General features: G+C 41.7%; 1 protein-coding gene across 15 annotated transcripts in view; it reads left to right on the top strand.

Annotated features, from left to right (window-relative positions):
* The window catches only part of DAB1 (DAB adaptor protein 1), a 1,153,213-nt gene that overhangs the window by 660,320 nt on the left and 467,678 nt on the right, over window positions 1–25,215 (top strand). Inside the window, exon 5 of one of the 15 annotated variants that reach the window (XM_040470382.1) lies at window positions 7,405–7,462. The exons of the other annotated variants lie outside the window; for them this stretch is intronic. The gene's annotated coding sequence lies outside the window, so the exon portion shown is untranslated. The remainder of the gene's footprint in view (window positions 1–7,404; window positions 7,463–25,215) is intronic. 15 annotated transcript variants of the gene reach the window in all.

Here is a 25,215-nt window from a genome sequence, read left to right as displayed (position 1 = left end):
TGGTTCCTCCTTATTTTGTGATCTTGGGCATGTAGCATAAATTCCCTGAGACTCTGTTTTCTCATCTCTGCAATGGAGGACATGATTCCCATCCCCTAGTGTGACTGGGTGGGTTGAGTTAGACAATATTGTTTTTTAATTGTTTTAATGTTTATTTATTTTTGAGAGAGACAGAGACAGGATGTGAGTGGGCTAGGGCCAGAGAGAGAGGGAGACACAGAATCCAAAGCAGGCTCCAGGCTCTGAGCTGTCAGCACAGAGCCTGACACGGGCTCAAACCCCCAAGCTGGGAGATCATGACCTGAGCCAAAGTTGGGTGCTCAACCGACTGAGCCACCCAGGCGCCCCAAATTAGACAATATTTTTTAAACACTTGGCACTACACCTGCCATAGAGTAGATGCTCAATAAACAGCAGCGACTGTAATTATTGCTAGTGCTGTGGTAGAGGTAGGAACCAACAGCCTAATGGCACAGAGGAAGGAGTGACCAATCCCAGGGGAGTAGCAACAGAGATACTGTTTAAACTAGATTTGGGGTGATAAAGATAGCTTTGTCAAGTGGAGAAAGAGAGGGGAGATAGTCCTAACGGTTGGGTGGAGATGTGCAGGTAAAAATGTCGTGTTCATGTAAATGTGTTCATTTAAAAAATATTTATTGAGCTGCTACTATGTGTTAGGAATTGGTTAAGTTTCAGGATGGGGTGCCTGGGTGGCTCAGTCAGTTCAGCGTCTGACCTTAATTTTGGCTCAGGTGATGATCTTACAGTTCTTGGGATCAAGCCCCATGTCAGGCTCTGCACTGACAGCTCGGAGCCAACTTGGGATTCTCTCTCTGCCTCTCTCTCTGCCTCTCTCTCTGCCCCCACCCCTCAAAATAAATAAACACTTAAAAAAAAAAAGAAGTTTCAGAAATATGCAGTGAACATGACAAGGTCCTGACTTCATGGAACTTCTGTTCCTCAGTGGACGATAGGCCATAAACCAGAAAAAGAAAGGTAATTAATGAACAAGGTGTATCTTGTTGTGATAATGTCTATGAAGGATATAAACAGAGTGATAACAAATAGGACAGTTGGGCACTGATAATATTATTTTAGCTGAAGTGGTCATAGGGGGTCTCTCTGAAGAAGGGATAATTAAGCTGAGACCTATAGGATAGAATGAGGAAGCCATGGAAAGAGCTGATGAAGATCATTTCAGGTGGAGGAAACAGTAAACACAAAGGCCCAGAGGTGGGAAAGGGCCTGTCAGGTTTAATCGGCAGCAAGAAATATCCTGGTGGATGCAACATCATGAGTCAGAAGAGTGGCATTTCTTGGGGGCCCGCGGGGGTAGGCAGAAGCATATTTTCATTTTGTTTTGGCTTTTGTTTTCATTTAGCAATGGTGAGCAAGGGGACAGATTTCCAGCTTGGAAGGAGACAATCAGATTTATATTTATTCCGTGGGCACGTGGCTGTTGGGTGAAACATAGGTTGTAAGAAGGTAGAGTAGAAGCAGGAAACCAGTTAGGAACTGTTGCAATCATCCCAGTGAGAGATGGGTTTTGTTTTGCTTTTAAGAGAGGAGACAAGAGCATGTTTGTTGGGCCATGGTCGTAACCTAGTAGAGCAGGAGACTAACGGTGCGAGAGAAAGAGGTTATGTCCGAAGGTCGTTACAATCATTGGGACTGGGCTGCTTATTGGAGTTGAAGTATAGATGGATTTGGGAATTTCGACCAATAGAGTTTGCTAATGGATTAGACTGGGTCACAGAGACTATGGAAAAAGGGAGAAATCAAGGATGACTCCAAGGGGTTTTGCTTAAGCAAGAAGGTGTCATTTGCCGAGTTGAGGCAGAGTGAGAGAGAAACTGGCTTGGGCCGTTATGAAGAGATGCACCAGAGACGTATTAAATTTTAGATCCCTAGTAGAAAACGTAGTGATGTCTAGAGCTCAAGATACTGGTCTATGCTAGAAATATAAATTTGGGAATTACTAGCATTCAGATGGTGTTTAAAGCCACAGTGAGCTCACTAGGGGAGAACAGGTAGCTATAGAAGATGAAAAGAACCCAAGATTCGGGAGAGGAAGAGGAGGAGCCAGTCAAGAAGACTGAGAAGGAGAGACCAGTGAGCAAGAAGGAAAGCCAGGAGGAATGAAACTGTGCAAGCCAAGGGAGGAGAGCAATTCAAGGAGGCAGTGGTGAGGTCTGGAATCCCACTGCCAGGTAAAATGAGGACAGAGAAGTCTCCCTTGAATTTGGCAACATAGAGGGCGTCAGTGGCAGTGGGGAGGATGGAAACCAACTGGGAATCGACTAAAAATGTGAACAGGAAATGTTCCATTTTGTGTCTGTAGGGCTTTTTTGCAACTCTAAATCTGAAATGAAAAAAAAAAAAAAAAAAAACAAACACCAGGGGGGCCTGAGTGACTCAGTCAGTTAAGTGTCCGACTTCGGCTCAGGTCATGATCTCACAGTTCGCGGGTTCGAGCCCTGCATCGGGCTCTGTGCTGACAGCTCAGGGCCTGGAGCCTGCTTCTAATTCTGTGTCTTCCTCTCTCTCTGCTTCTCGCCCACTTGCACTCTCTCTCTTTCTCAGAAATAAATAAACATTAAAAAACAGCAAGATATCATTTGTGAATTATGAAGCTTTTGTAGATGAACATGTCTATTTACATTTCTGTTCTTTTTAATTTTATTTTCTGAAAAACCAAAAGAGCAATGGAATGAGACTATGAAAGTACTAGACAGTTTGTTGAGAAATTTGGCAGTAAAAGTTGAAGAGACATGAAGTGATATATGGAAGGTAGATAAGGGAGTCAGGAGAGCTTATATTTGGTTTTGCTTTTAAGTGTGAGATGTGAGAGCACGTTTGGTGGGTGACTGATGATGCCAAAGGAAGAGGTTATGTGTAAAAGACTAAAGTCCTTTGTGACTGGTGGGGTGTGCCTCTGATAGGTGTGGGGACACCTTCTGGGGGAGCAGGAGGAAAGGCGAGAAGCATGGGTACTGGGCGTTGAGGGCAGTTTTAGAGCATGGATGTGGGAAGGTGATAGAATGCAAGGTGGCTTCTACCGGCAGTGAAGTATGAGGTGAGGTCATCAGCCAAGAGAGTGAGGGTATGAGCAAGGAACCTGGGAGGCGTGAGGAGGATGAAAAGGGCATGAAATTTTTGTCTCCACGAAAGAAGAAGTTAATGTGCCAGGGGAAGGAGTGAGTGGAGGTGGGACTACATCACGTCTTTCTGAGTCCTTATCCAGCGTGGTTTCTTGTTCACCTCCAAGCTTCACTGAGTCTGAGACATGGCCCTTTGCTCTTGGAGGCCCATGATAAACATGCTGCTGCATGCCTTATATGAGGATGGCAGTGCTGTTTTAAGGGGAAAAAGGTGGGAAAGTAAAACTTATGGAGCACGTGTTACAGGGTAGGCACTATGTTGGGCACTTCAACTACAATATCTTATCAGGTTTCAATGATGAGAAAACTGATGTGTGTGTGTGTGTGTTGCATATATATCTACATAATGCACATATACATGTATAAACATTCATGCACACAGACATGCACATGCACACACACATTTATTTCCTGCTAACATTCTGTCCCTGTCTCAAATAATTTATAATTTAGGAATCTAGCCTAAGGGAGAAATTTGGTACATGAATGAATAGAGCTAGGGTCAGCAAAGTACAGTCTATGGGCAAGTCCAGCCCACCACCTGCCTATCTTTTGAAGAAAAAATGTTTTATAGAAATACAACCATACCCATTTAATTACAAATTGGTTTTGGCTGCTTTTGCAATGTCACAACAGAACTGAGTGGCTGCAACAGTGTAAAGACTAAAATATTTACCTGAAGTTTTATAAAATTTTATAGGAAAATTTTAGCCAACCCATGAGCCAAAGTACAAGGGAGAAGGTGCTAAGGTTGAGAAGATGCAGCTATTACTTTGGTTGTGATTAGAGACTGTGCCAGTGAAGCAGTGACATTTGAGTTCCCTCTTGACAGATTCATGCCTTTGTTCAACAAAGATTGTTTTAGCATCTCCTATGTGGCAGGCACTGTTCTAGGTGCTGAAGTTACAACAATGACCAACATAAATAAAAGTCCCACCCTCATGAGGCATGCGTTCTTATGGATTGGTAGGATTTGGGGAGATGTAATAAAAGGAAAGTCATTGCTGCTGAAGCAGAAGTGGAGCAAAGGTGCATGAATGGAATAATCAGGAAAAGTTTCAGAAATGGAAAGTAGTCCCAATTGACCCAAAGGATATAAGATGAGCAGGAATGTAGAACCATACTGCAAAGTAGTGATTTTCTTTCTTTTTTTTTTTTTTCATGTTTAAAGTTTTAATTTTATTTTATTTTTTTAAATTTTTATTCAAAGTAGTGATTTTCAGGGGTGCCTGGGTAGCTCAGTCAGTTAAGCATCTGATTTCGGCTCAGGTCATGATCTCACAGTTTGTGGGTTCGAGTCCTGCATCAGGCTCTGTGTGGACAGCTCAGGGCCTGGAGCTTGCTTCAGATTCTGTGTCTCCCCCTCTCCCTGCCCCTTCCTGGCTTGCACTCTGTCTCTCTCTCTCTCTCTCTCTCTCTGTCTCTCAAAAATAAATAAACCTTAAAAAATTTTTCAAAGTAGTGATTTTCAAAGTGTGGTCCTCAGACTATCATTGGAATTACCCAGGGAGTTTGCTAAACATATGTGTTCTTGGGACAGACTTCAGACCTACAGAATCCAAACCTATGGGGGTAGAAGACAGATACCTACATACTTAAAAATTCTTCATTTATTCTTAGGCTTAGTATATTTTTGAATTACTATGTTAGAAGTTCACTGGGATCAGATTCAGGAGTGTGTGGGGGGAGGGTCGTGGGATGTCAGCAGAGGGAAGGAGGTAAGAAAGAAAGTGAAGGCCCTCCAACTTTGAGACAACTTAGTATCCATCACTGGAACTCAGGCTTCTTTTAGCACATCTGGGAGATTTGGATAGGTGAAGTCATTTACTAAAGAAACTGTAGAGCTTCCTTGAAGGAAGCTCAACCTTAAGGGTGTAATGAAAGAGAAGGACCTGGTTGATGCAGACCCTCACTCATCAGAAAGAAAGAATGATGCTGAATGCATTGTGAGAACAGCTGCCAGATGTTTTTCGTAGCTCAGGCCCTCATACGTTCCCCCCCCCCATAAAGGCTGACTTATAACCAATTCATTAAAATTGTATGCTCTAATCACCATTACTGTTGTTGAGAGGTTCATACTTGAGGTGGAAACATAGATTACATACTGAAATGGTAAAGATAAAAGGCTATGTTAATGGTATAGACAATTAGGTGGGGTTCGGTGGCCAGGCATAACCTGTGGGTTAGGTGGGACATAACCTTTACCAGTAAGCAAAGAGGAGTGAACAAGTCTCTCCAAACAGCAGAAATAGCTTAAGCTTGAGAGAAGCCCATAATCAGAGACAACACATGCATGCAGTAATGAGCAGATCAATTTGGCTGGAATAGGAAATTCACATAGAGCAGTAATAGGAGATAAGTCTGGAAAGGTTGTCTAGGGCCAGATGGGGAAGGGCCTTGAATGCCAAGCTAAGGATTTTGGCATTTATCCTGGAGGCAGTGGGGAGCCATTTAACTTTTTTAGCAGTGGGGTTACAGGATTAGAGCTGCACTTTAGGGAAATTAAACCAGTGAACGAATGGAAGACAGATTATGGACGCGAGAGGCTGGAAGTGAGGAAACCAATTAGGAGATCATTGGAAAGGCCCAGGTGAGAAGTAATGAGCACGTGGATATGGTGGAAGCAGTGAGAATGGGGGGGAGAGGAGAGAGGACTTTGAGAAAATGCACAGATAAAATCAGCTGGAGTTGGCAATAGAATAGAGAAATGGAATGCGCCAAGAGGAAGGATCCAAGACCACCCTAAAGATTCCCACCTGGATAACCATGGAGACATTGGTGCAATTACAAGAACAGAGAGGACAGGGATGGATGAGTGGGGAGAGTGTGAAGACTGATGATTTGAAATGCAAGAGGGCCAGTGGGTAGGTATTTAGAATGGCAGGGACTCTGGGGCGAGGCCAGTGATGGTGAGATGGGCATCTGCAGGAGTTTCCTTCGCTTGTGCTTGAATATTAGGCCATTGATTGGACTCAAAGTGGTAAATTGGATGTTGCTATTCTTTCTTTCTACACACACACACACACACACACACACACACACACACAATCATATATTGATTCCATAAATATACACCGGGAGAAAATCTTGGGTTGCATGTATATATAGATAGTACTTTTATTCATTTCACCCCATGTGGTACAACTCATGCTAGAATCCCAGAAAATGTAAGAGGGGTGGGGAGGAAATGATGATAAAACAGTATGAATCCACCAGGGAAGAATAATCAAAACTGATTAAAAACTGGTTTCTTTTCCAAAGTTTCATTTTTAAATACTTTAAAAAATTGATTGATGCTTCAATGGAAAGAGTATAAATGAAGTTGGATATTGATGTAAATCTCCCCCCACCCCTTTCTTCCGTTTTTCCTTCTTTTATTTCTTAACAATGCAATGCAAAATCAAACAATTTTAACAGCCCTGCTGGGTCTCAGGAGGACTCTGGCACATCAAGAAGTGCTTCCCCTAAGCAAAAGTTACCAAGCCAAAAACACAGCAAAAGCTTTCTCTTAAGTAAAAGCAGGGTGGAAAATGAAAAATGAAATATTATTGCAAAACCTATTTCTTAGAGTGCATGAAGAAGTTGTTTAAGAAATTAAATAGTCATTTCTCAATAATAGCATTGAAATCAGAACATTAGTTAGTCAAGAAACCTAGAAGAACAAGCGTTATGGAAAGAAATACAAAGTACTTGAATACCTGTGATAGGCTAAGGCTTACACCACCCATCCCCATCTTACATAATGACATCCCCTGCCTTCTCCTGCCACTTAAATTCCTCAGGGAGAACACTTCTTGCCCTAGAGTCGCAATAAAGTGTCATCAAACGATCACAAGGTTTGGAGGTCATTGGTCCCAGGTTTGAATCCTGGTTGCGAGGTTTTTTAACTGTGTGACTTTAGGCAAATCTCTTAGTTTCTTTGAGACTCAATATTCTCATCTGTTGTGAGAGTTAAATTAGCTAATGGGTGAAAAGCACCCTCCAGAGAGCCTTGCATGTAATGGACACTTTTTTAAAAATAAATTTTTTATTTTAGACTACTTCTATGCTTATAGAAAAATTGCAAAAATTTTATAGAGAGTTCCCATGTAACCCACCCCCAGTTTCTCCTATTATTAACATCTTATATTAGTGTGGTATATTTGTCACAATCAGTGACTAATCTTAATACATTATTTTAACCAAAGTTCATACTTTACTAAGATTTCCTTAGTTTCTACCTCATGTCCTTTTCCTGTTCCAGGATCCTGTCCAGGATACTATATATTTCATCCTCAGGCATCCTTAGACTCCTCTCGGCTGTGAGTTTCTCAAACTTTCTGTGGTTTTGATGGTCTTGGTAGTTTTGTGCGGTACTGGTCAGGTCTTTTACAGTGTCCCTCAGTATTTCAACGAAGTTTTGTCTGAGGTTTTTCTCATGATTAGGCCCAGGTTATAAGTTCTGGGGAGAAAAACCACAAAGTGAAAGTGCCATTTTCATCACATCATATCAAAGGTACTTAGTACCAAGACATATCACTGTTGATGTTGACTTTGGCCACCTGGCCAACATGGTGTTTGTCAGGCTTCTCTACTCCAAGGCCATTCTTGTTCACTCCATTTCCATATTGTCCTGTTTGAAAGGAAATCACCAGTCCCAGCCCATACTTAAGGAATGTGGAGTTTTACTCCACCTCTTTGCGGGTAAAATATTTACAGAAGTTATTTTAAATTCTTCTGCACTAGAGATTTATCTATTCTCCCTCATTTATTTATATATTCAATCACTTATTTATATCTGTATGGGCTCATGGGTATTTATTTTATACTTTGTGTTAAAATCTAATACTCTTTTATTCATTTTCTTGCTCAACTTGTTGTGGTTTTGACTGATACTGATGGAAGGTCTTTCCATTGGCTTTTATGTGCCTTTGACATACCCCATTATTTTCTGTGTTTTTCCTTTTTTTGTCTTAGCACTTTCTTACTTCCTGGCGCTATGAGATGCCTCAGACTCATATATTACCTCCCCAAGATGTAGAATTAGTTATTCCTCCAAAGTGTCCTGATCCCTTTTATTGAAAGGGGTAATTTTTTAATGTCACTTTTTTTTTTCTTACATTAAGGTCACACAGTGAAGATGCTAAGAATTGATTATGAAATTATTAAGCAGCATTGACAGTATAGACAAGTTGGTGCCTCAAAGTAAGCAAAGATTTACTTTAGTGCCTCCTAGGTGCCTGATAAGGTACAGGTTTCTAAAGATACTAAGACTATACGAAATACGTACTGAGTGCTTCCCATGAGTATTGCCACTATATACACTATTTTAAGCACTTCATTTGTGGTAAGTCATTAACACTTCTACCCATCCTGCAAGGTGTCAGGTCCTGTCATCCTTCTCATTCTTTGGATAGCTATGACAAGACTCCTTTGCCATCACAGGGCTCAACTTCTGGTGGACAAAATAGACAAGCAGAGGGAACTAAGAACAGGAAAGAGACACCCAATTCAGCAGTGGGATTAGGGAGAGCATTCTGGCTTAGTGACACCTGAGCTGAGTCCTGGTGGATGCAGAGGAATTATGGATAGCAGTCCAGGAAGAAGAAAGATCCTGGGTAAACACACCAGGAAGTGGAATAGTCCCACGTAGGAATGGGAAGCAGTCAGTTACTGCCAGGCAGGGAATAAGTAGTGTGGGGTTGACAAGGAAGACAAGGGACTTGGTCTCAGAGTGTTGTGTATGTTCTTCCAGGTAGCTTGAACTTCCTTGTAAGTGACATGATAAATGTGATTTATAGACATATTGACACAGCACAGATGACAGGTGGGAGGTATAAGACAAGAAGCGAACAGAGTAGTTAGGAGAAAACAGAAGAAATTCAAGGGGGAGATTTTAGGGGCTTAGACCAGGGCAGCGGCAGTGTAAGCTAGAGAAATTAGTACATATTAAATTAGCAGGACCTAGAGATTGAGAAACCATGTGGGTTCCTACACTTCTTTTCTTTCCAGAATGTACCCCGGGTGATAAAAGGAAAGGGATTCAAGGAGAATGCTCTAAGAAATTCATGCATATGACTAGAGCTTCCTATGTTATCAATCTTGGCAACCCAAGTTTGCCAAAAAAGGGCAAAGATAGAAGAATCTTAACATTCATGTACCACTGTGGCAGCATTCACAGTCAGTAGCTATCAATAGCAATTATTAGTATATTAGAATGAATATGTGATTTGGAGCTAACCAAGAAATTCTACCAAAATTGAGTTCTACCTCCTCTACTTAACTGGTAGCCTCTTGCCTAAGTATCCATAAGCCTTAGTTTTCTCATTGGTAAAGTGGGAAACATAGTCATACCTACATCTTGAGGTTGTAATAAGGGCAAGGGTTAATGCATTCCCTGCTCTTGGGTCACCTAATATAGTTAGTGTAAAATTGTGTAGGATTTATTTCTTGCTGTCTCATGAAGTTCGCTTAATCTTTCAGTTACCTTTTGTTTTAAAAAGACTTTTTTAATGTTTATTTATTTTTGAGAGAGAGAAAGAGAGAGAGAGAGAGAGGGAGACACAGAATCTGAAGCAAGCTTCAGGCTCTGATCTGTCAGCACAGAGCCCGACCCAGGACTCGGACCCATGAAGCATGGGATCATGACCTGGGCCAAAGTCAGTTGCCCAACTGACCCAGCCACCCAGGCACCCCTTTCAGTCACCTTCTGAAAGTTAAAGTTTACCACTCATTCTTTGCAGCAAGGAACTTAGACACAGAGAAGTGAAGGGGTTTCTTTAAAATTAAAGAGCTTCTAGAACAGATTTTTGGACCTCAAGACTAGGATCCTCTGTACTCTGTTTTCATCTGACAGAAACTTGTGAAATAGGAATCAGTTACCTTGTTTATTCATTTAACAAAGATTTGCTTCAACCGCTCTGGCCAGCTCTGTTATGTGATTAGGATATAGAAAGAACCAGATAGATAAAACTCTCCCCTCATGGACTTGGAGAGATATGCAAACAAATAAACCAAGAAAGATAACACATGAGCTCTAAACCATCAAAGATGAGGAAGTGCTATGAAAAAATCATTAAAAGGGCATATGCCTAAACTGCAACATATCCTTTATGGACCCTGCTTCAACTCTTTGCCCAGATGAAATTTTCCAGAAGTAACTGCCCAACCCTGAGGGCTTTTTTCATTTTAAGACCTGTGTTATCCCCTTGTTGTGCAGAGAGAGAAACGCTATTAAGAGAAGGGAGTCGCACAAATCAGCGTAGGCAATAATCATCCGTAAAAACACTAGCAGAGGTTCTAATGGGATGCAATGTTTTAAAAAGCATGTATGGTTGTTGGCTTACCTAAAGGGAGGAGGCCGAAGTACAATTCTAAGGAACAAAGTAGGGGGAAAACACAAGTTAGAAGACGTAGTTGATTTCCCCGTGAATAGCCTTGGAAGTGTTTTGGTGTCTTTTCTCCATTTGTTTTCTCTGTCACCTAATGAGAGCTCATTAAATACAAAATGTTTCATCCTGCTCTTCACTAAGTATTGTAACACAAGTACACTCGTGCGCTACCAAAAACTCTGCAAATAGAACTTGGAATGTCTGCACTATTCCAGGGTGTGGACATAACAGAACTTATTTTACCATTCTGCGCTTGCTTAAAAGTCAGATGGCTCCCATCTTTTTCGTGTATCAGGCATCTACTGCTGTGTAGCTACCTAACCCGTGGAGTGTTTCATCCTAAAACTTAAATAGCTTAAAAACTTTAGTTATTACTTCTCATGCTTCTACTGGGTTGCTTGCTGGGTGGGTCAGCTTACGTGGAGAGTCAGCTGAGTCTGAGGGTCTAAGAAGCCACATTCACATGTCTGGCAGACGGTGTCAGCTAAACCCTGAGGTGCCTCTATCCTTCAGAAGCTCTAGCCTACATGGAGGTCTGAGAGAGGCATGCCCAGAGGCTAAGAACACTTCAAGATCTCTTGAGATCTAGGCTCTGAAACAAGTAAAACTTTAACTTCTGCCATATTCTTTTGGTCAAGACAAGCCACAAGACTGGTCCAAAATCAAGCGGCGGAAAACTAAACTTCACCTCCGAATCAGAGGAGTATTGAAGTCCCCTTAGGAGGGCACGTGCACACTAGGATATAAGGGACTTGTGCTGTTAGTCTAACACAGGGGTTTACTGAGCAATATGCTACAATAAACATTTTTATGTTCATTAAGCTTTAGTTTTTAGAGTCTAAAACGTTATTTCCTTGGAACAAACCCTTAGAATTTGATGTACCCGGAGAAAGGAGAAGATGCATTCTTAAGGCTTTTGATACAAACTGTCTTGCTTTCCAGAATGTACTTAGATGACACTCACCATCTCTGCTTTCTAAGATAGAGGAAATTTAATTGGTCAGCCCCATATAAAAAAAGTTGATTATAATGTTCCATCAGAATTAAAAGCGGGATTTTTTTCTAAAGGAATAAAGCAGCTCAGTGGCAATGAGCTGGATTTTTCCATGTCTGATTAAGAATAACGTGCTCCTTGGCATAAATGAAATCTTGGGCGAGGAGTTGGAGGCAGACCAGATTTCAGATCCATCTACCAAACAAATCCCTTGTGATCTGAATGTATGAATTTGTTGAGATTTCCCGATGGCTAACAATATGCCTTCATGTTAGCAATGACAAAAAAACTAATAGCTGGGCATGGTATTAAAAAAAGGCCTCTTTTTCATGTAATTGAATTCTTCAATCTTGCACTGCATTCATTGAGAAGAACTCTTGGGATGAATTTCTTTGAAATCTGTGCTACTGATTTTATTTTCTGATATGTTGACCTTCTTCATCTTGAGACATGTTGCAAGATTGGCAGGCTTCGTTTTCTGTGCATCAGATACAGTGAAAGCTGTGTTAAGGCTCCTGCCGTTGAAATGTATTCAGTGTGGATGCTAATGAAGAATTTTAAAGCGATCTGTTTGGTTCGTTCCTCTTTTTCTTATTTCTCTGGAAGGGGGAGAAATAACATCTCCTTAGCAAAGAGAACTAAAAAAAAATAAATAATGACCACATCTGTCTTTCAGAACTCGGTCTGTGCTATTTTCAGGAGCAAACTGTAAATCTGTATCAAGGGTGGTGGTGATTTTGTTTTAATTATTAGAGAATGGATAAACGTCTTGCTGGTGATTGCCCTGTCTAAATGTCCGCCAGGCACTTCAACTTATACAAAGTATTTATTTGCCATTCATTAGGCATCAGCAGTGTAAAAAATACCAAGCAAGACATTGGCAAGGTAGATATGAATTAGTTATGGCCCCTTCCTTCAAAGCGGCTTATAGTCAAGTATAAAGGCTGGACATGAACCAGAATGACCTGGATAAGTCTAAAATCTCATGTGAAAAAGCACTCAAATAAGAATGAATGAAAGAGAATGTCTTCCATTCAACCAATAAGTATAATGAGGAATGCCTTCTTTATTCAACATATCCTAGCATATTTGCCACAATCGTTTACTCCCTTGCCTCTCTAGTTTTTCATCCCACCCATCTAGAAAAATCCTAATGTGGGAGAAAGACAGACAACGTTTTACTTGGCATATATGCCTGTACCGGAGACTCTAAGGTCACTTTAGTGGACAGACTGGCATGATTGCTAACCTCAAAAGGACCCACATCCCAAATAGTCTGTTTAACTTATTATAACACTATCTGTTGGGTTCGATCGGGGTATCTGAGAATTCAACTCAATTCTGACACTATCTATGCAGAGATAACATCAGATATCACAGGTTAAGGGCATGGTCCTACAAGCCTCCCTCCATCCCCCACTTCAGATGCCACTTAGAAGCCCAGGTAGTGGGGTGCCTGGGTGGCTCAGCTGGTTAAGTGTTCAACTCCTGATTTTGGCTCAGGTCATGATCTCACAGTTTGTAGGGCTCTGCACTGACAGTGTGGAGCCTGCTTGGGATTCTCTCTCAACCTCTCTCTCTGTCCCTTCCCCTCCTCAAAATAAATAAATAATCTTAAAAAATAAACAAGTCCGGGCGCCTGGGTCGCTCATTCATTTGAACGTCAGAATTCAGCTCAGGTCACGGTCTTGTGCCTTGTGAGCAGCTTGTGAATTTGAACCCCACGTAGGGCTGTCTGCTATCAGCACGGAGCCTGCTTTGGATCCTCTGTCACCCTCTCTCTCTGTCCCTCCTCCACCTGTGTTTTCTCTCTCTCTCTCTCTCTCTCTCTCTCTCAAATAACAAACATTTAAAATTAATTAATTAATTAATCAAGCAAGCCCAAGTTGTTACTGGTGCTTATGACCAACTGCTATAAATCAGTTTCCCATGACTTCCTCCTTAGGATTGGTTAATTTGCTAGAGCAGCTCACAGAACTCAGAGAAACATTTTATTTACTAAATTACTGGTTTATTATAAAAGGATATATAGCTCAGGAACAGCCAGATAGAAGAGATACAAAGGACATGTTATGTGGGAAGGAGGCGGAGCTTCCCTGCCCTCTCTAGGTTCACCAATCTCCCGTATCACATGTTAACCAACCCAGAAGCTCTTTGAACCTGGTCCTTCTGGGGTTTTGTGGAGGCTTCACTGTGTAGGCATGATTGATTAAATCAGTGACCGTTGTTTCAACCTCCCAGAGGTGGGAGGTGGGGGAATGAAAGCCCCAACCCTCTAATCACTTGGCTCCATTGGCAACCAGCTCCCATCCTTAGGTGCCTTCCAAAAGTCACTTCCTTAATATAACAAAAGACCCTTAGGAAATTCCAAGTGTTGTGGGAGCTGTGAGCTAGGCGCTGTGGACAATGGCCTAATATATATGAGAAATATATTTTGGTCACCTAAATGGCCGAATATATATCTCATGTAAGTCACAATATCACACGGTACAACAAACATTTCCAACTTTGTCCACTCTCTTCAAACCTCCAACTCTTTTGCAACCTACCTCCATCACCTATGACTCTTAGCAAATGACCACCCCCTACTTGACATACAAAGTAAATCTGGAAAATAAGAAGCCCCTTGTCTTCTTCTCATTAAACATACAAACCCACCTGTGTCTGACCCTCCTGCCCTCTTTCACTCCTGTTACAACAGAGGAGAGTGGTCCCAGTTTCTTTGCCAAGGCCAGTTCCTTTGCATTAGCTTTGAAATGTGTCCTCAAGTGACATTTCTTCCCATGATTATTTAAACACAAGTGAGTCCCTTCAGTCTTTAATCAATCAATAAATAACCATCCAGAGACCTACTATAACATTTTCCTTCTCTCCCCTAATCTCACAGTATTCTCAAAAGATCTGTCTTTTGTTAGTATCTCCATTACAGATCTCATTATTCTCCCTTTAGCCTCTTCCAGTCTTGTCACGTTTTGCATCATTCGCCCTGAATGGCCTTCACTAACATCAACACGTGGCCTCATTGTCATCAGCTGCAAAGGCCCCCCTCAGTACCCGTCTTCCTTCACCTCTCTGCCATATTTGGCTTTGTTGATCAATCCTTTCTTCATGGAACACCCTCCACCCTTGACTGTAGTGGGACACAGTTTACCTGGTTTTATCACTCCTTTCTGGCCACTCCTCCCTGCTCTTTCAAGTCTACCCTTTCCTACCTGGCCATTAAATAATGGATTTTCTTAAAGCACCACAGTAGGCTCTCTGAGACCGTCCTCTACCCCTTACACTCCTGTAGACTTGCAGACCATCTAAAACTGCCCAGATACATCTCCAGTGCAGAGCTTTCCTGAGCTCCAGATCTGTGTTTCTTATGAATTTATATCTGAACTTAGATGCCTCAAGAGTGTCTCAAATTTGGTATGTCCAAAATAGCAGTCATGACCTTGTCCTTTTCCAGGATTCTCCATCTCTCTGTCACCAACTTTCATCCATTTTACAAGGGAAAAAACAAAGTACTGAGAGTTATCCTTGATACATCCTCTTCCTCAATCCTGCTCTCTGGCCAGTCCTGTGAAGTCCAACTCTAAGGTCTTGTTCCATCCATTCTCTCGACTTCCACTTCTCCACCCCGGTGTGAGCCCCTTCCCTCTAGGTCTATTGCTGTGGCCTCCTGCCAGTCATTCTGATGCCTCCCTTACTCTCCTCCACTTCACTCTCCAAACAACCACCAAACTGATCATTTAAAAACATAGAACTGAATGTATCACCTCTGTGATTAAAATCCTCCAATGACTTTCCCGTGACTCACAGAATACAAGCCAAAATCCTTAACGTGTCCTGAAGAATCTCGTACAGTCTGCCTTCTACCCACTTCTCTTCCCCATCCCCCTGATACCTGCCCTTCACCATTACCCCTCTTGCCACATGAATCTATGCTTTGTTGGAACCCCCTGTTGGAACCCTCATCCTTCACCCTCTTTACTTACTTATACCTCTTATCCATCCAGTGTGTACACAGATCGTTACTTCCTCGAGGAAATCTTCCCAGAATCTCAAGACTAGTTCACCTCTGCTGATTACAGGCTCTCACCATAAACTTCTATGATTATTTATTCAATGTCTATATCCATCACTAGACTAGAAACTATACTTTGGCAGAGGGGAATGTCTTATTGACTCACAGTTGTTTTCCAGAACCTATCCTTAATGCTTGGAACATAGCAGATGTTCAACAGATGTTTTCAATGAGCACACACTATGTGCCAGGCACCATTCCACTGGAAACACAGTGGTGAACACAACAAATGCCGTCACTGTCCCTGATGACACATGCATCATAGTGGAAGAGACATATATTAAATAAGTGAATAAATACATAATGCGAGTGCTATAAAGAAATCTAAGTGCTATAAAGAAAACAGAGTAAGGGAATTGAGAAAGTTAAATGGTGATAGATTAGACTCTTTTATTTAGAGTCTAAAAAGGCTAATTTGGATAGAGAAGTCCTCTTTTAGGAGGACATTTGAGCAGAGGCCTGAATTGAGAAAACAGAAAGGATCAGAAGAGCTTTCTGAACAGAGAGAAAGTAAGTCCATCAGGGAATGAGTATGTTTGAGGGATGACTTCTGTGTGGAAAGAGAGAGGAGAGTCGTATCAGCAGAAAGTGAGGTTGGAATGGACGGTGCCCCCAGAAAGTGCCCCCATTTGAGGATTCCTTCCTCAGAGTTGGACACAATGTTGGGTGAAAAATACTGAAACCTGCATGTTTTCAGAGGCCAGGTCTCTGGGCTCCAGTTTGAGTTCTGTCACCAGCATCCAGTGGTGCTAAAAGCAAATCACGTTCTCTCTCTGTTCCTCAGTTCCCTTATGTGATAAATGTGGGTTTGGGCCTAGATTATCTGTAGTATTCTCTCCAAATCAAAAATAATTCTTCTTCTTCTTCCTCTTCTTCTTCTTCTTCTTCTTCTTCTTCTTCGTCTTCGTCTTCGTCTTTGTCTTCATCTTCGTCTTCTTCTTCTTTTAATGAACATCATTTGAAAGGAGAAGCTGGGTCAAAGGTCCAGTCTGCCACTGTGATTTTGTGCAAGCTGCTTTTCCTTTTTGAGTGTATTTTAGTGTTTGAAAACTAGGAATTGAAGAGCTTCCTCTTCTATCGGGATTGGCATGCCAATCAAAAGACATGATGGATGTGAGAGCTCGTGTAAATTGTAACATACTATATAAACCTGTAGCTGAAACTTCTTGAGAATTTGTGGAATAGCAGGTACTATTATAGGTACTGCATATGTGTTATTTTATCCTCACGGCTATCTCAGGAGGTAGATCTATTTAAGTGAGACCAAGAGAGAGTAAACATCTCAAATTCCCTCAGTCAGTGAAATGGTGGAGCTTGTTTTGCACCCAGATCCAGTTGGCATCAAGGGTCCAGGGCTCCTCACTAGAATCCAGGGTGTGTGTATATGTGAGTGCAGGGGTGGGGTGGGGAGAGGAGGAGCTGTTGAAAATCCAGTCCCAGGGGCACTGTTGGTGTAAAAGCAATTTAAATGACACCATATTGGCATTTCATTAAATAAGAGTGCTTGAGCATCACCTACGTCTTAACAATATTTTCCCAATTCTTATTAAATTAGAGAAAACTGTTCTGTGATTCAGAGTGCATCATGGTACAATAGTCATTCTTCTTTCATTTTTTCTTGGGTGTAGAGCGCCTAGGACGTGTTAGGTCCCACTGTAGTTGGTAATGGGACAGAAATGAAGGAGGCAGGCTCCTTGAGTCAAGGACCATACAGTTTCAAAAGTAGAGGTCGGATGGAAATGTTATTGCCCTACGACCGTTGGTATAAAGGGGCACCACCTTTATATGCACCATTCAGTGAGAACTGAGGGGAAGGAAGCTGTGCGTAAATCAGGAAGGGCCTTGCAAGAAGCATTTCTCAGATTCTTACCAAAGATCTGAAACTCACCAGCACTAAGGAGAGCAGGATTATCATCTCCCTTGCTTTGGGCCCTATACCATATTGCATAAACCCTAACATACATATTTATTCCACATTTTAGTATCTGGGAAATGAGACAGCATCCTAGATTGCTGCATCTTATAATCGCTGCTGGCCAGAAGGCAGTCTTCATTACCTCTGCTCACGCACTTGGTCAGAGCTCACACTGTCACTGCTTCCACTGAGTTATGCACAGTGCTGTTACTACATGTGCTCAGTTGGATTGACAGTTAAAGGATCTTAAAAAAGATTATAGTATGATTCAGCTTTGAAATGAGAAGTTATTTGTACTCAGGAAAGCATGGAACCAGAGCAGCATGCTTTAGGATACAAATGCATCCAAGAGATTTCTCACTAAGTGTAAAATACAAGTTCTAAATGACAGGGAAGTATTGTCATAACTTTTAATTGGCAGCATCTTTTATTTTTCTCCTAGTGGTACATAAAATAATACTATGCCTTATAACCGATACTTCTTAGGTTAGGTGAAAAGCTGAATTTCAATTAATCCAGGCAAATCTTGTATTTTTAGAAGCCATATTGACTCACATTGAGCTTTGGGCCGACTTTATATAATCCAATCTGTTTCATGAAATCCTGCCATTCTATCCCTATGCAGTTAATTCTTTGAACCTATATTCAGGACTTCACATTTTTTCCCCTAGTGAAATGGCACTGTGGTAAAGTCATCCCAGTGTTCCAGGCTGTTGAGAACGACTCCAGTTGTGATTCAGCCATCCCATATATTAGCCACAGCTTGTGTCATCCATGTTGGCGGGTCCTGGTCACCCAAGGATGATCTTATTATCTAAGCACATTATTTATAAGGAATTTCACAGCTGAAGAGAGATACAGAATGACCTCCTGGAAAATAAGAGCGATTAACAAGTTTGGAGCAGAGCCAAACTCGAGAACAAGGTTGTTATTGGCATGATTTTAATCATGATAGACAATTAGCCAAGCTTAATTATATTGAGACAGAAAACTAGAATGAGTGGCAGTAATGAATTTCTCAGGGAACACCCCTGCGTCTCCAACTCAAACCGGCTGACCTATAAAGTGCGGAAAATGATAAAAGATGTTTACCCACATGTACAAGCTGTGTTTACCTCGAGGAGCAGTCTGTGTGGGAAAGGGGTCTGGAGGACATTTTTCTGTGGGGGGACTCATCACAGGACCCACATGGTATTCTTGCATTCCCCTGGCATTTTTTGCTTCAGGAGGAAGATGCAGAAGAGAGGAGACATATTTCAGCTGAACTTGGGCACATTAAATGTTAATGTGATTATGTAGCTGGGGATTCTTCAAATGTTGCCCGTGGCTGAAGTATTACTGTAGTTTTGTGTTAGCACTTTTTGGTGTTTTTAAGGCTTAATATTTTCACTGACTGTGTCAAGCCCAAATTGAACACCCGAAACTTCAATAGCATCGGAAAGTGATTAGAATGTAAAAATTTTAACAATCTGACACTCCTTGCCTCTAGGTTTAGAAATGGCATTTAGAAGGAAACTCTCCTTAAGTCTCTAGTCTCTTTTTCCATTATGGATTTTAATTGACTTATTATAATTAAAATACAGATGAAAGAAAAGTTGTGGGGAAGAACTGAAATTTCCATAGTTTATATAGTTCTTTAGCGTTCACAGAATATACTGAAATTTCATCCTCACACCACACTCACACACACACACACACACACACACACACACACGCACGCACATGCACATGCACACACAAACCTGCGAAGAATAAGCTTGACTTGTTTTAAAAATGAAGCTGATTGGGGGGGAGGGGGGCGGTGCCTGGGTAGCTCAGTTGGTTAAGCATCCAACTTCGGCTCAGGTCATGATCTCACAGTTTGTGAGATCGAGCCCCGTGTCGGGCTCTGTGCTGACAGCTCAGAGCCTGGAGCCTGCTTCCAATTCTGTGTCTCCCTCTCTCTCCACTCCTTCCCCACCCACTCTCCGTCTCTCTCTCAAAAATAAATAAACATTAGAAAATTTTTTTAAAAAAGATGAAGCTGATGTTCAGGGTTGGTGACTATCTAAGACAAATGTCACAAATACACAAAGACTTCTGATTCCAAGAAGAAGTTTTTAAAAATGAATGAATGAAAGAATGAATGAAAGAAAGAAAAGAAGGAAGAAAAGAAGGAAGGAAGAAAGAGGGAGGGAGGGAAGGAGAAAAAGAAAGGAAAAGAAAAGAAAGAAAAAGAAAAAAAGAATGGAAGAGGGGAAAGAAGGAAAGAGAGAGAGGGAGGGAGGGTGGATGGGAGAGAGAGACAGGGAAACAAGAAAGAAAGAAAGAAAGAAAGAAAGAAAGAAAGAAAGAAAGAAAGAAAGAAAGAAAGAAAGAAAGAAAGAAAGGAAGGAAAGAAAAAGGAAAGAAGGAAGAAGGGAGGGAAAGATGGAAGGAAGGAAAGGAAAACCTTTAAGGTGAAGTTTGTGATGGGTTCATTTAGTGCAATGTACATCCACAATGGGAAGGCAAAGTCAAATGGTCATTATGTCTGAGCTTTGAACAAATCATCCTGCCTCATTATCTCCCTCTATTCTTTCTTTCTTTCATCTTCCCTCTGTCACCTCGTTCTACTCTGTACTTTTACTGGATATCTCGTGTATTTCCAGGGACAGCACTTGGTGCTGGGATTCCACTCGTATCCTGTGACGAATAAAATATCTTTTATCACTTTGTGCCCTTCATAGGTCTGCCAGTTTGAGTTGGAGACACAGAAAACTATGATACAAAATTTGACCTTATACGCCCATGTCCATAGCCACATTATTTACAATAATAATTCCAGCAAAAGGTGAAAAAAGCAACCCAAGTGTATATCAATGAATGAATGGATAAACAAATGTGGTATATATATATATAAAGAAGTATTATTCAGCCTTAAAAAGATGGGAAATTCTGACACATGCTACAACACGGATGAACCTTGAGGATGCTATGCTAGGTGAGGTGGGGCAGTCACAGAAGAGCAAATACCTAGCCTAGTCAAATTCACAGAGACAGAAAGTAGAATGGTGGTTACCAGCGGCTAGGAGTGGGGAATGGGGATTCATTGTTTAATAAGCACAGAGTTTGCATTTGGGGAAAATGAGAAAGTTCTGCGGGTGGATGGTGGGGATGGATGGATAGCAATGTGAATATACTCAATAGCACTTAACTGTGCACTTAAAGATGGGTAAAACAGTGTATTTTATGCTGTGAAAATTTTCACCGTAAAAAATTCGATCCCTTCCCCCCCCCCCCCCCAGGGAGTGCCCCTGTGCGTTAACAGCCCCCTGTGGGAGACAGGCTGCAGCGTGACATGAAGTGTGATGGTCGGAATCATAGGGCAGCCTGAGATGTAGAGAACAGCCTCACCCAGCCGAAGAATCCACGTGGAGGCTATGAAGGACTTTGTGAATGGTGGGTGGCAGGTGCCTGAATCAAGTCCGAAAGAAATTCTCATTTCTCCAAGCAAAGTTGAGGGGCAAAGTGGGGTGCTGGTTCCATGCAGAGAAAGCTGTGAGTGCAGAGACGTAAAGGCTCAAGAAAGCGTGGTGTGGTCACAGAGCTGCAGAAGTCCTTGAGTCCACAGTTCAAGGACATCTAGCTACTGTGACAATACACCTGCTCTTCTTCCAGGAGAGTTGAAGTGACTTGTCCATTGAGTCAGAGACACGTTTGAGTCTCTGTTTCCGAAGTCCGTTCTCCTTTCCACTACCCTAGACTTTAGAGCTGTGCTGTCAGATATGGTGGCTATTTAAATTTCAGTCTAATTTGTTAGAAGTAATCATTCAGTTTCTCAGTCACACTCGCCACATTTCAAGTATGGCTAGTGATATTTAAGCGTTTTTAGGGACTACCAATATGGACAGCACAAACGCAAAGCACTTCCATCGTCACAACAAGTTCTATGGAACGGCCCTGCTGGAGAGTTTACAAAGTAATTCTCTACCTACTCATATATTTGCGTATTTGAACATCACAGCAAATTGTGGTATTATTTCTTCTCATTTTGTAGAAAAGGATACTACAGTTTAGAGAAGCTTATGCACGTCGTCTATGGTTTCAGAGCAATCAGACAGTGATGCTGGACCATAAATTCCAAGGCTTTTGAGCCCAGCTTCAGTATGCTCTGCATTAATCCACAGCCTCCCACTGCCTTCAGCCTCTTCTTTGCTCCTGCCCAATCATGAGATTCCACTTCCTAAGGACCACTTTCCAACAGATCATACACATAGCTTTTCCTTGTCAGCTGGAGAGAACACAGATCCCATAGTTTGACAACCAAGGTTTTGCACAAATTGGAATAAATACACTTTGCGGTTTCTTTCTCTTCCCTTTCCTCTTTTTCAGCACTCTTTCTCGGCTCCAAGAGCAGCACCTTCTAATTATGTTCCAGCCTCTGAGCTTTCGGGGTCCCTGATGCCCTCCTTTCTGGCTGTTGGAATCTCATTTCACCTTCAAGCTCCAGCCTTGTCCCTTCTATTCTGGCAAATCTTCTTTGACCCATGACAATTTGGGCTGCAGAGAGGTCCTGTTTCTTTCTTACCAGGAACCATCTCATGTGTTACTTCATGGGAAACTATTTCTCTGGTTCTGCAAGACACACTCTTTCTTGTCTTTCTACTGTGAACAAGCTTAGCATTGATCATGTAGGACCTCACAGAGACCACACTTCTCATCTTGGTGAACAATTGGTTCCCATATGGATCCTTCTTGGTAGCTGTTCTCAGCTCTGCTGTTATTACTCGTTGAATTCGTTTTATTTTTTATTTTTTTTTCATTTTTTTTTTCAACGTTTTATTTTTATTTTTGGGACAGAGAGAGACAGAGCATGAACGGGGGAGGGGCAGAGAAAGAGGGAGACACAGAATCGGAAACAGGCTCCAGGCTCCGAGCCATCAGCCCAGAGCCCGGCGCGGGGCTCGAACTCACGGACCGCGAGATCATGACCTGGCTGAAGTCGGACGCTTAACCGACTGCGCCACCCAGGCGCCCCTGAATTCATTTTATACACATTTGCTTGTCTTTGGTTTCACCTCCTACGCGCTAACCATTGTACCAGGCACATTTACGTTTCTTTCATATGTTATCTTGCAACAATCCTATGGGGAAGATATTGTTATCTCTGTTTTACCCAAGAGGATAGATGAGTTCCTAATTCACAGAGATGTGAAGTGACAGTCAGAATTTGAACCCAGGTCCATCTGGCTTCAAAGCCTATGACTCTTTTTGTTGCGGTAAAACCTTCCTTGCATGTGCTTAGACACTTCAAGTTATTATAGTATGTGGAAGCTGTGGCCTTCTTAGTTCTGAATATCTCCTATTCAACATACACTAAATAAGAATGTGTTACAGTCATTTCTCCCAAATTCTGCACCTTGGATATGGCATCAGATTTCAGATAATATGGGGGAGGAGGGTTGAGAGGGGTGCACCATTTAGAGCCCTTGCCTTGGTTTGAAACTCCATAACTTGTTTAAATACTGTCCAAAAAAATGTTTATTATTTATTTGGAGAAAGAGAGAAATAGAGAATGCATGAGCTGGGGAGAGCTCTGCTGAGCAGAGAGAGAAAGAGAGAGAGAATCCCAGGCACACTCCACACTATTGGCACAGAGCCTGATGTGGGGCTCAAGCCCACGAACCATGAGATCATGACCTGAGTCAAAAACAAGAGTCAGACACTTAATTACTGAGCCACCCAGGCACCCCTGGATTTTGACTTTTTGTTCAATGAACTGTATTTCCTATTAGACACCTGGTGGCTTCTCCAGTATTGTTAGTGGACTCTCTAGTTTATAAAATGAAACCAAAACAAATATTCTACTATCTAACATGACAGTTTAGGAGAAAGCGATCACAGGGAAAACTTATGGGTTGTGATTTTTTTTTTATTTCATAAAAATCTTAGATAACTAAAATGTTCAAGACACCAAGCATTTCTACATATTGCAGATATTATTAAGGAAAACTTTGGTGCATAGAATTATGGTCCCTAAGCTGATAATTTTTGATGCAACATGATAGACAAAGTGAGCACCAAATCAGGAGTCAAAAAGCCCAAATCCCGGCCTCAGCTCTTCCACCAGTGACTCTGTGCTCTTGAAATTGTCACTTACTTGGACCTCAGTTTCCTCTTCTGGAACACAGCGGCATTATTTGAGTAAATGGGGGAATGAATAAATAAAGGTTTTGGGAGAGATACTCTAAAACGTCTCTTATGCTAACGGTTTATAAGTCATAGTTTCAATTCAGCTGCATTTACAAAAAAAAAAAAAAAAAGCATTTGGAGTAAGGGAGGCAGCTTGTATCTTAAAATATAGTATTTAATCAGTTTAACTGTATAAAGAAAACAATTGCACAATTCTGTTCCACTCAGGAAAGGTTTCTTGGTCCTCTGCTAGGCAAAAGAAAGACCCTGGGCCGACAGTCTGGGACTACAGCAATCAGACATGAAGGCTGATTGCCAATTGTAGACACACGTGTAATTGGCCCACAGAACACACCGTGGGGTCATGGTCAATGGAGATTTGGGGACCCTGCTGGGGTAAAATGGTGCCTGCCCAGAGGATTGGGGGAATTATGACTGGATCTTTTGCAAACTGCTTTAGAGACCAACCTATTTCTTAAGGCACAATCCCTCCAGAGATGGTTTATTGTCCCTCTTTGTAATAAGAAAGGGTGACAACCTAGTAGATACTGTGCAACATCTGAGATCTGCCCACACCTGAGATCTGAGAAGGGGATGTGCTTTCTTCAGAAGCCAACTGTGTTTCTTTGCCATGTACTTAAGGGCCTGGCTTAGAATGTTTGTTTTTATTTTACAGTTTTGCCCCTGCCTCAGCACAAATAATCTGTGTAGATCTGAAAGGCCAATAGCTTTTGCCTAGTAATGCCCTAGAAATAAAATAACCAATTGCGACAATCATGCAACTACAGAACAGCCTAGGGGCAGCTTATGATGGCACCCACTTTTAAAAATTGATATTTTGGGACCTAGAAAATACAAACAATGTGCCAGGCTGACACCAGATAGAGGGAGAACTGGGACTATCATGTGAGTCTCCCAGGTATGGGACCTTAATTTTATTTTTCTAACCATAAGTTTAGGATGTACCTTTTAACAATAGCAAAACTGGCGCCTGGGTGTCTCAGTTGGTTGAGTGTCCAACTTTGGCTCAAGTCATGATCTCGTCGTTCCCAAGTTCAAGCCCTGCATTGGGCTGTGTGTTGACAGCTCGGAACCTGGAGCCTGTTTTGTGATTCTGTGTCTCCCTCTCTCTCTCTCTCTCCTCTCCTCCCCCACTCACGCTTTGTCTCTCACTCTCAAAACTAAATAAACATTTTTTAAAAAGCAAAAAAAAAAAAATAATAATAATAATAAAAGAGTTGTAGCCAATTAAGTTTCTAGTTTGTGCCAGGCAGCATGTCTTTATTACCTTTATACTTCAAAAAGTATGTGATTTTCATTTTGTAAATGAGGAAATTGAACATCAGAAACCTAAATAATTTGCCCCAAATCAACAGCCAGTGAGGGGCAAGGGAGTCTAGCTATAAATTTTACTTTCTTAAAGCATCCGGCCATGCAGCACTTACCAAATTTGTAAAAGTGCTGATTGACTTAGCAATTCCATTCCAAGTCAGCCTACTTATACCCTGCTGCATAGACCCCTTAGAATAGCTACATATCTATGGGGTGCC

Source organism: Herpailurus yagouaroundi, unplaced genomic scaffold (assembly GCF_014898765.1).
Source record: "Herpailurus yagouaroundi ecotype Mexico unplaced genomic scaffold, PumYag 77, whole genome shotgun sequence".
NCBI classification, from domain to species: Eukaryota; Metazoa; Chordata; class Mammalia; order Carnivora; family Felidae; genus Herpailurus; species Herpailurus yagouaroundi.
Note: the sequence above shows the minus strand (reverse complement) of the source record. Positions and strands in the feature narration are given on the sequence as shown.